This window comes from Peromyscus eremicus, chromosome 3, assembly GCF_949786415.1.
Source record: "Peromyscus eremicus chromosome 3, PerEre_H2_v1, whole genome shotgun sequence".
Lineage (NCBI taxonomy): Eukaryota > Metazoa > Chordata > Mammalia > Rodentia > Cricetidae > Peromyscus > Peromyscus eremicus.
The window spans coordinates 99,515,040-99,526,303 of NC_081418.1; the positions used below are offsets into that span (position 1 = coordinate 99,515,040).

At 46.8% G+C, this 11,264-nt stretch overlaps 1 pseudogene; it reads right to left on the reverse strand.

Moving 5' to 3' along the window:
- Positions 1 to 331: 331 nt before the first annotated feature.
- Positions 332 to 1,944, reverse strand: LOC131906451 (katanin p80 WD40 repeat-containing subunit B1-like; annotated as a pseudogene).
- Between the last annotated feature and the right edge of the window lie 9,320 nt (positions 1,945 to 11,264).

The following is an 11,264-nucleotide window of genomic DNA, read 5'->3' on the forward strand; positions in this document are numbered from 1 at the left end:
ATTGTTAAAAGACATTGAAAACTAAAGGAAGTTCTGGACAGACAGTGGAAGAGTGATTGTTCAGCACTCTCATGGTTCTGGACCAGATCATCAGCACTACAACCTCTAGAAAAATAGAAATAAGGTTCGGGCTGGAAAGATGGCTCAGAGGTTAAGAGCACCGACTGCTCTTCCAGAGGTCCTGAGTTCAATTCCCAGCACCCACATGGTGGCTCACAACCATCTGTAATGAGATCTGGCACCCTCTTCTGTATACATAATAAATAAATAAATCTTTAAAAAAAAGAAATAAGGTTCATTTTAAAAAATTGATGAGGGCTGGTGAGATGTTTCAATGAGTTTCAAATCCATGGGGGCCACTCAGATCTGACTGGCTCTTGACAAGGCCCCTGATGCTCTGCAGTTGTTTGAAGCAGATTCAGAACTTGTGCAGCCTCTCCTCTTGGCTGGTGTCCACACCCACAGAGGGCAGGGCTGCCACAGGGATGAGGGGCAAGAACCACTGCAGGATCAGCTTCAGGGAGGTGCACCTGGTCTGGACATAGCTCTCACACTTGCTCTGCAGAAATTTCTCGATTTGTGGTAGCATGGTAGTGATGCACAGGTCCAGCTTCATAGGGAAGTTTTCTGGTTGACAATGTTCAGGAGGTCCACCACCACAGAGAGGTCACTGATGGCTACTGCAGAGTCCATCCATGTCTTGATATCTCCTGTGGTCCACATGGCATGTCCAGTGTCCAGGTTCTTGTGGCGGCTGGTGAGCACCACACACATGGTGTTGTGGCCTTTATGTATCTGTGACATGGCATCTGCATCCACCAGCTCTGCCTGCTGGGGGGCCTTCATGGTGGGCAGTAAGTCAGAGGCCTTTGGGCCAATGGGCTCATCCCATGTGGCAGGGATGGTGACAGGCTCATCCTTGGGTGCAGGAGTGGAAGTCATGACAGGAGGTGGGGCTGGGACCTCGAGATTTGGTACCAGCAACTGCACGTCCATGGCTAGGCTGGGTTATGTCAGCCTCCTTTGCTGTGGCTGTGTCATCCTCTGGGGGTGCTGGGAAGGGCTTGCTTCTCTGGGGTGGTGTCTGATGGATGCTATTCTCGGGCTGGAAGATCTCATTGTAGTCCTCGGTATTCTAGATCTCGGCCGGGACTCAGGCTCGTCCTTGTCATCTTTGCTACTGCGGCTGTGCCGCTCGCTCTCTGAGCTGTGCTTTTCCTGCTGAGGCTTGCTGCAGGATGTGCTGGGCCACTTGTAGATGTGGTGGAGGGAGGCACCGGGGTTGGGGGGTCTGCTGTGTCAGAGGCTGCCTAGCCTGCCCAGGGTCCTGGGTCACAGTACCTGTTCTGGCGACTCCCATAAGGTCCATCACACAAGAGGAGACATTACCCTGGGAGAAGGCCACACCTATCAGCTGGTCATTACAGATGGCCAGGTTAGCCACCTTGCCCCAGTTGACAATGACCACATCAAAGCAACACTCAGGCTCAGGCTCCCAGCCATAGACACGCAGTGAGTACTGCAGCCACTGTACAAGCAGCAGCCATCAGGGCTGAAGAAGATGCTCCTGACAGGCCCTGGATCCCCCTCAATGCAGCTTACCACCTGGAACTTCTCCAGGTCCCAGAAGAGGATCGTCTTGTCAGAGCTGCAAGAAGCTAGGAGATACTCATTGGAGTGAAATCCTGCCATGTGGACCCGTGTAACCAGGGAACCCAGACATCATCTTGCCAACTGCCAGATCCCAGAGCTTCACTGTGTGGTCACCTGATGATGATGCCAGCCACTTCCCATCAGTGCTGAACCAGAGACACCGCACAGCCTGGCTGTGCCCCCTATATCAGAAGACACAGCCTTTCCTTCTGATGTCCTGAACTTGATGTTTGTGTCCTGGGAACCCGAGTCCACAAATTCACCATAGGGATGGATAACCAGGCTGCACATGTGTTCAGAGAATCTGGGCAGCTTTAATCACAGCCCTTGGGAGACAAAGGCAGGCAGATCTTTGAGTTTGAGGCCAGTTGGATCTACATAGCTAGTTCCAGGTCAGTCAGGGCTATACAGGGAAATTCTGTCTCAGAAAAACACACACACACACACACACACACACACACACACACACACACACACAGAGAGAGAGAGAGAGAGAGAGAGAGAGAGAGAGAGAGAGACTGACAGACAGACAGACAGACAGACAGACAGACACAGACACAGACACACAAAGAAAGAATAAGATTTGGAATGTAGTAAGGATGGTGGTAGATTCTTTTCTAAGATCCTTGGCCTCACTAGCCCAGGGAAGCTGGCCAGGTTTCTAGTACCAGGCATGATTTCCTTCTTGTTGAGTGAGCCTTAAGTCCAATTAGACAGCTGTTGGTTGCCACAGATATGTGAGTGACACTTCCTGCACCATTGTGTGGGAGCCCACAGAGCTTTCCTAGTGAAATCTGAGCTTGCTTTACCCAGCAGGACTGCGTAAGAGGATGATTGGACCACAGGCCTGGGTACCAGGTGTTTGGAAGGGTCTATACTTGGTTGTATCTAGCAAGAGAGAGGTCTTTGCCCCTCCCCTTGGCATTGTTATAAAAAAAAGCCCTTTTGAATAAAGTTCTGGGCCGTTGGGTATTGACCCAGGTCCCCCCGAAGCTGTCCTGTGTTTCTTTCTTCTTCTTCTCAGTTAGGCCTATCATTCTACTTACTATTTCTTATTCCTCTCTCCTTCTCATAGGAACCTGTAAAAGGTGGGGGCTGGTCCCCCACACCATTGTGCATATCCTGCCATGCTGGTCATTGCGGTTCATAGGTGTTGCAGCTGAGTACAACTGTTTAATTGTTCCCTCCCTTGGCAGCTTTGCATAGTATTTTCTGGAACCGTGGGAGCTGAATCACACGAAAGAGGCTTTCAGGTCGGATCCAGTTTGAGTAATTGGAGTCGTGTGTCCTAAGTGTGTGGTGTCTTCAGCAATAGGGGCCCACTCCTGAGAGTTAACCGTGGGCTACATCCGTAATCTATATTCTTTCAGGAGTCACTTGGACTATGCTGTCCAACTCTTTGAAAGGAGGTTTCCTGTGACTGGTAGTGGGTTTTTGTTACTCTATGGTTCTTGTGGAGATCACTCTCAGCCAAGTGGCTTACTGTCCTTTAAAAATACATATGTATATGAGTATATGTGTGTGTGTGTGTATACATGTACACTTATGTGTAGAGTGCATAATCTTAGGTAAATCTAAAATAGTGTGATTCGTCGAGGCTTATCAGACAGCCTTGGTGTTGTCTCTCCTTCTGTATTGACCTCCTTCCCTCCTCCTCAGATGGAGACTGTCTTAGTCACTGTTCTACTGCTGTGAAGAGACACCATGACCAAGGCAACTCTTATAAGAGAAAACGTTTAACTGAGGCCTTGCTTACAGTTTCAGAGGTTTAGCCCACTATCATCATGGCAGGGAGGATGTGCCATGTAGGCAGATGCTGGAGAAGTATTTGAGAGATATATCCTCATCTGTAGGCAAAGAGAGAGAGAGAGAGAGAGAGAGAGAGACAGACAGACAGACAGACAGACAGAGACAGAGAGACAGAGAGACTGGAACTAGCATGAGCTTTTGAAACCTTAAAGCTCACTCCCAATGACACATTCAACAAGGCCACGCCTCCTGGTCCTTCTCAAGTAGTGTCACTCACTGGAGATTAAGCCTTCAATATATGAGCCTATGGGGGCCATTCTTATTCAAACCACCACAGAGCCTCCTTCCCTATGATTCCATTTCCCACTTCATATCACCTGTATCCTGTTGTTCCCCTTCCAAGCTCCCCCAACCCATGGTTCCTTTACACTTTCCTGGTTCCTGTGGTTACTCCATGTTTTGTAGTTGCATCTGAGGATTTGGAGCTAGGAGCAGAAGAGAGAGAACACCTGTCTTTCTGAGTCTGGGCTACTCACTCAATATGATCTTCTTTAGTTCCATCCACTTACCTACAATTTTTGTAATTTCCATTTTCTTTACAGCTGAATAGTATTCCACAGTGTATATGTACCACATTTTCTTTCATCTCTTAAGGACATTTAGGTTTTCTCCATTTCCTAGACATGGTGAATAGGGCAACAACAAGCATTGCTTAGCTAGTGTCTGGGGAGCAGGATGTCCAGGATTCTGGGCAGATGCCCAGGAGTGGTGTAGCTGGGTCGTATGCCGGTTTTATTTTTAGTTTTATGAGGATTTTTTAATATTGATTTCCAGAGTGGCTACACTGGTTTACATTCCTGTCATCAGTGAACAAGGATTTGCTCCTCTTTCTCCATAACCCACTAGCATTTGTAGTCAGTTGTTCTGTTAATCTTGACCATTCTGACTGGGGTGAGACAAAATCTCAAAGTTGTTTTAATTTGCATTTCAATCGTCACTCAGGATGATGAACACTTTTTGAGGTATTTCTTAGACATTTTTATTTCTTCAATTGAGAACTCTTTGTTCAGATTCCTAGCCCATTATTAAAATATACCTATTTTTTTACTTATGATTTTTGGATTCATGTTCATGTGCAAATACTGACTGACAAAGTCTCCCAATATCACTTTACCTTTGTTACTACATTTTTCATTCCATTCTCTGCCATTCTGCTTCATCTTGAGTTGCACTGGTTATAACATAGAGAACTGACTTCATGGTCACTGCTCTCAACGCTGATTGTTGCATGAAAACCATCTCAGGGGCCTAAGAGACAGCTTAGCAGTTAAGTGCACATACTGTTCTTACAGGGGAGTTCAGTTCCCACCACCTACAGTGGGTGGTTCACAATTGCTTATAACTCCAGCTCCAGGGCATCCAACGCCCCCTTCTCACTTCTGTGGACACCCACACAAAGGTACACTCACACACAGTTACATGCACGTAAATAAAAAAAAAATCATCTTGATCTCCAGCCACATTACCCTGAGTGTATCCAAACTTGTTTGACCTTAGAAGCTAAGCAGGGTCAGGCCTGGTCAGTACTTGGGTGGATGAAATAATCTCATAGTTTAGTGGCTTAAGGGCAGGGAAGACGGCAAAGTTGGTAAAGTGCTTGCTACACAACCACGAGGATCTGAGTTTGATCTCCCACGTGTACATGAAAGTGATGGTCATCGTGATATGCACATGTGGTCCTTGTGCTGGGAATTAGAGACCGGCAGATCCCTGAGGCCTGCTAGCCAGCCAGCCTAGCCAAACTGGTGATCCTCAGGTCTCAGTAAGAGACTCTCGGAAAGTAAGGCAAAGAAGTACACACACACACACACACACACACACACCCCTTAATACTTTAAAATATTAATCATTTTATTATCTTTCATGTTTTCTGTGATACAGGAATTTGAAAAGGGCTCAGTTGGAATATTCTGACTTAAATGTCTCTTCATGCCTGACGATGGTGGCACACGCCTTTAATCCCAGCACTTGGGAGGCAGAGGCAGGTGGATCTCTGTGAGTTCGAGGCCAGCGTGGGCTACAGAGTGAGTTCCAGGAAAGGCACAAAGCTACACGGAGAAACCCTGTGTCGAAAAACAAAACAAAACAAAACAAAACAAAATGTCTCTTCAATTTAGTAAGTACCCAGGGCTGTGCCAGAATGTCCTGAAACTGCCTCTCTTCACTGACCTCTTCTGTGGGCTTTCTGCAGGGGCTGTGTTAGACTTCCTCACAGTATGCCAGCCCAAGGGCACTGTTACTGATGAAGGTTGCGGCAGGGTACCAAGAACCTAGCAGAAGCTAACCAAACCATGGAAGTCACATAGCATTGCTTCTGCAGTGACCTCAACCCCACCAGATGGAAGAAGGGAACTCCATCTCATGATGGCTGGAGTGACAAAGCCCCGTTGTGAGCAGAGGGCTGGAATGGGAGAGAGCCCCACCCACTGAAGGCAGCAGTGCAGTTTGAAAGACATTCCTCAAGAAGGGCACTGTGGGGCTGGAGAGATGGCTCAGTGGTTAAGAGCACTGACTGCTCTTTTAGAGGTCCTGAGTTCAATCCCAGCAACCACATGGTGGCTCACAACCGTCTGTAATGAGGTCTGACACCCTCTTCTGGCCTGCAGGGATACATGCAGATAGAACACTGTATACACAAATACATAAATCTTTTTTTTTTTTTTAAAAAAGAGGGCACTCTTGTCACAAGACAATCAGTCATTTTAGCCGAGGAGATGAGCAGAGGAGAAATTTGGTTGGCCAAAGGTGAAGAAGCCCTGGTCTTCCTTCTTGTTACATGGAACTTGCGGTGGTGGAAACAGGATATGTGGCTATGTGCTCGTCCTCACGGAGGAGAACCCAGTCAGCGGACGGCATGCCCAGAAGAGGACTTTGCACAAAGGGTCTGAGTGGAAAGCTAGGAACCGTGCCTGTGGGTCCTCAGGCAGAGGTTTAAGTTTTGGGTAGGATGCTGCTTCTGTTAGTAACCCTGCAGGACCTACAGTCTGTAGAACCGTGGGAAGGGACGGCTTGGAAGACTGATGAAGATGTGTGAGTGGATGGGGTTGTCTAGTGAACGTCTAAAAGAAAAAGGGCCACAGAGGCTGCCAGTGTTCACAGAGAAGAGCTGGCAAGGAAGCCTGGGACGGTGAGGTCAGAGAGGTGGAAGACCCAGTGGGAACGGCGACTCGGGCTGGGGCAGTTTCTAGGAGGAGAGGGTGGTTCTCATGGTCAAGTACGCTCACAAGATTTGGGGCTGGGAGTGTGGCTCAGTGGGTAGAGTGCTTGTCCAGCATGCACAGAGCCATGGGTTAAATCCCCAGTACCTCATGATGTGCGGATCCAATGCCTGTAACCCCAGCACTCAGAGAAGACAGAGGAAGGAGGATCACAAGTTCAAGGCCATCCTTGGCCTTATAGTTGGAGGCCAGACCTGGGTTGCACCAGACCCAGTCTCAAAACAACAGAAGATCTGAAAACAAGGAGTCACTGTGACTTTAATGATGACATTTGCAGGAGCCAGGCAGCCTATCATTAATCCAGGTTATGGGGGGGACAGTAGCTGGAAAGGGGGCAAGGTCCACGGGGTTATCACTCTTTTAGGTTTGTTTACTTTTGCTTTTTGAGACAGGGTCTCTGCAACTTAGGCTGACCTGGAACTTGCTGTGTGGGTCACAATGAGTAGTTGGACTTTCTTTGGATTGCCAGCTCACAAATAATGACATGGAGACTTCTTATTTTTTTTTAAATATCTATTTTTATTTTATGTACATTGGTGTTTTGTTATGGTTGTTGGGTCTCCTGGAATTGGAGTTACAGACAGCTACAAGCTGCCATGTGGGTTCTGGGAATTGAACCTGGGTCCTCTGGAAGAGCAGTCAGTGCTCTTAACCATTGAGCCATTCTCTCCAGCCCCGAGACTTCTTATTAATTATGAAAGCTTCGCCTTAGCTTAGGCTTGTTTCCAACTAGCTCTTAAAACTTAACCTGTTTATATTAAACTACATTCTGCCACGTGACTTGTTACCTCTCCTCAGTACAGTACATCTGACTTCCTCTGAATCTGGCTGGTAAATCTCCTGATTCTCGATTCTTCCCCTGAGTTCTTCTCTCTTCCTGGAAGTCCTGCCTATCCTCTCCTGCCTAGCTATTGGCTATTCAGCTCTTTATTAAACCAATCAGAAGGTGCCTTAGGCAGGTGAGGTAAAACAGAGACATCTTCATACAGTATGAGAAAATATCTGGTAACAATGATGGCCTCAAATTTATAGTGATCCTCCTGCCTCAGCATCCCAAGTGCTAGGGTTATAGACATGAGTCATTGTTGTGGAATATTATTTTAAGATGTATTACATTTGTTTATGCTGTGGAACATTTGTTTAATGATGCAAAGATTTGTTGCATTCTTTTATGTTGCATTTGTTTAACTCTTGTGAAGCTGTGTTACTGTGCTTGTCTAAAACACCTGATGGTTTAATAAAGAGCTGAATGGTCAGTAGGTAGGCAGGAGAAAGGATAGACAGGACCGGCAGGCAGAGAGAAAAAATAGGAGGGGAAATCTAGTCTTGAAAAAAGGAAAGAGGAATGAGAAAAGGAGGAGAGGAGGACATTAGGGACCAGCCACCCAGCTACACAACCAGTCACGGAGTAAGAAAGAAAGAAAAGATATACAGAAATAGAGAAAAGCAAAAGCCCAGAGGCAAAAGATAGATGGGCTAATTTAAGTTAAGAAAAGCTAGCTAGAGATAAGCCAAGCTAACACTGGGCATTCATAAGAAAGAATAAGACTCCATGGGGTTTATTTGGGAGCTGGGTGGCCAACCACCAAAAGAGCCAAAGAGTAAAAAAAAAAAAAACACAACAAACCAACGACAAGCCATCAAACCAGGCTCAAGGGATTACTGTGTTTTAAAATCTTGGGTAAGAGCTGGTGAGATGGTTCAGTGGGTAGTGTTCATTGCCAATACTGAGTACTTGAGTTTGATCCTCAGGACTCCTATGGTGGAAGGAAAGAGTCACCCCTCACAGGTTGTCCTCTGACCTCCATATGTGCATGCCCCAACTCCAATAAACAAATAAATGTAACTAAAATGTGTTTAAAACCAAAAGCTTGGGTAAGACTGAGCTTGTGTACAGGCAAGGAAAGGGTCAGGATGAGAAGTCAAGGCTGGAAGAGGAACGTCTGAGGTGTTTTGGCCTGGGAAGAATTGGGGTATGATGTCAGGTGAAGGGTTGAGCCTTGTGAGGGGTAGCAGATGGTTTTTCTTCAAGAAGAGTCGTAAGGGGACAATAGGTGGGGGTGTAGTGAGGGCCAGCTTCCTGAGCCCGCTCAAGTGTGCAGGGTGAGCAGTGCAGGGAGTGGGTGCTGAAGAAGAGTGTCCCAGAGATGAGAGAAAGTCTGTTTAGGCACTGCCCACATCTATTCTGTATACCTAGCCTAGTGCTTATATATGTTGTGATTCCACAAAAATGATTTTCTCCTTATAATATATGGAAACCAGAAGGTATGACTATCTGAGGCCCTGACTTCTTTCTGGATGTACTGGCTGGTTTTGCGTGTCAACTTGACACAAGCTAGAGTCGTTAGAGAGGAAGGAGCCTCAGTTGAGGAAATGTCTCCATGAGATCCAGCTGTGAGGCATTTTCTCAAGTAGTGATCAATGAGGGAGGGCCCAGTCCATGGTGGGTGGTGCCATCCCTGGGCTGGTGGTCCTGGGTTCTATAAGAAAGCAGGCAGAGCAAGCCAGGGGAAGCAAGGCAGTAAGCAGCACCCTTCTGTGGACTCTGCATCAGCTCCCGCCTCCAGGTTCCTGCCTGGTTTGAGTTCTTGTCCTGACTTCCTTCAGTGGTGAACAACCATGTGGAAGTGTAAGCTGAATAAACCCTTTCCTCCCCAACTTGCTTTATGGTCATGGTGTTTCGCTGCAGCAACAGAAACCCTAACAAAGACACTGGATGAGGTCCTTGCTTCACTGAGAAATGAAAAGAATTTCTTCATGAGAGAAAGGGAGGCGTGGCATTCCAGGTCAATTCTGAAGCTCAGAGCATCACAGGGTTGGTGCCTTGCTGAGTCAAGTTGCCTAGGAGACAGGAAATAACAGCTGTGACTCTTTGCTGTCTAGAAGGAGAGGTTGGTGTGGAGAGTGTGTCCTTATGACTTTTACCCAGGGAATAGTGAAGGAAGGAGGGAAAGATGGTGGGGGCCAGTTAGGTGTGCTTGGGGATTGAGGAGGTCACCTGGGGTTGGACGGTGTAGTGAAATGATATGACCTTGGCCTTCCGTTCCTTTTTTGTCTATCATTTTCATTTTAATGCGTGTGTGTGTGTGTGTGTGTGTGTGTGTGTGTGTGTGTGTGTGTGTGTGTATGTTATGCTTGCATGTGTATATGTGTGTTTGCATTTATTTGGGTCATATATGTGTGGATGTGTGGTCACACGGATGGATTCAGAGGCCCAAGGTTCATGTTGGGAATTATTCTCAATAATTCTCTTACTTTATTCATTGAGTCAGGGTCTCTCAATCACACTTACTGATATGGCTACCCTCCGTAGCCGACTTATTGTAGGGATCCCTGTCTCCAACTTGCTGGGCTGAAATGACAGGTGGGTCCCAATGCCCATGTGGCCTTTACTGGGATCTGGGGATCTGAACTTTGGACCTTATGCTTGTGTGGAAAGTGCTTTAACAGCTGAGGCATTGCCTCAGTCTGGTCTTTGGTTCTTATTAGTTTTGTACTCTTGGGCAAAATTAACCTGATTAACCTCAGTTAACCTAATCAAGATAATCTCTCACAGATGTTAGTGGAGGCTTGCCTCCTAGGTGTTCCAGATCCTGTCAGATTGAATAATCATCCCCCCAACTGAGTTAAGACCTCCAAATGGCATTCAATCCCTGCTCAGTTTTAAAGGTCTCCAGGTGACTCTGTGTGCAGGTCCTCAGTACCGTCCTTCCCTGATTCCCACACACTCCCCACCTCTGGATCTGGAGAGATGTGGGAGTGGTGAGTGAGCGCCAGGGTGGGATCAATGTGGCAGAAAGCCCAAGAATCATGAGTAACACTAGTATCTCTACAAGAGCTTGAAAACTGGCACTGGGAATGGGAGTCAATGGGATGACCAGGAGGTCAGGAGCCAAGTTTTCCTTCCTTCCTCCCTCCCTCCCTCCCTCCCTCCTCCCTTCCTTCCCTCTCTCTCGCCTCCCTCTCTTCCTGTATTTCTTTCTTTCTTCCTTCCTTTCTTTCTTCCTTCCTTCCTTTCTTTCTTTCTTTCTTTCTTTCTTTCTTTCTTTCTTTCTTTCTTTCTTTCTTTCTTTCTTTCTTTCTTCCCTCCCTTCTCCTTCTCCTTCTTTTCCAGTTAGGGTCTCACTATGTAGCCCTAGCTGTCTTGGAACTCACTATGTGGACATGGTTGGCCTTGAACTCTCAGACATTTGCCTACTTCTGCCTCCTAAGGGCTGAGATTAAAGGCATCATCACCATGCCTGACTTTGAGGTTTATATATATATTTTTGAAACAAGGTCTCTTGTAGCCCAGGATGGCCTCAAATTCATTATTTAGTTAAGATGACCTTCAAGTCCTGATGCTCCTGCCTACCTCCTGAGTGCTGGAATTACAGGTGTATGTAGCTGAAGTTTTTCTGGTCCTGCCTGGCCCATGGTCAGGACAAATCTTTCTCACCCGCCAGTCCCACAGCTGCTTGGGCCCAATCAAACACACAGAGACTTATATTACTTAAACTGTTTGGCCTAATGGCTCAGGCGTCTTGTTATCTAGTTCTTATATCTTAAATTAACCCATTTCTATAAATCTATACCTTGCCACAT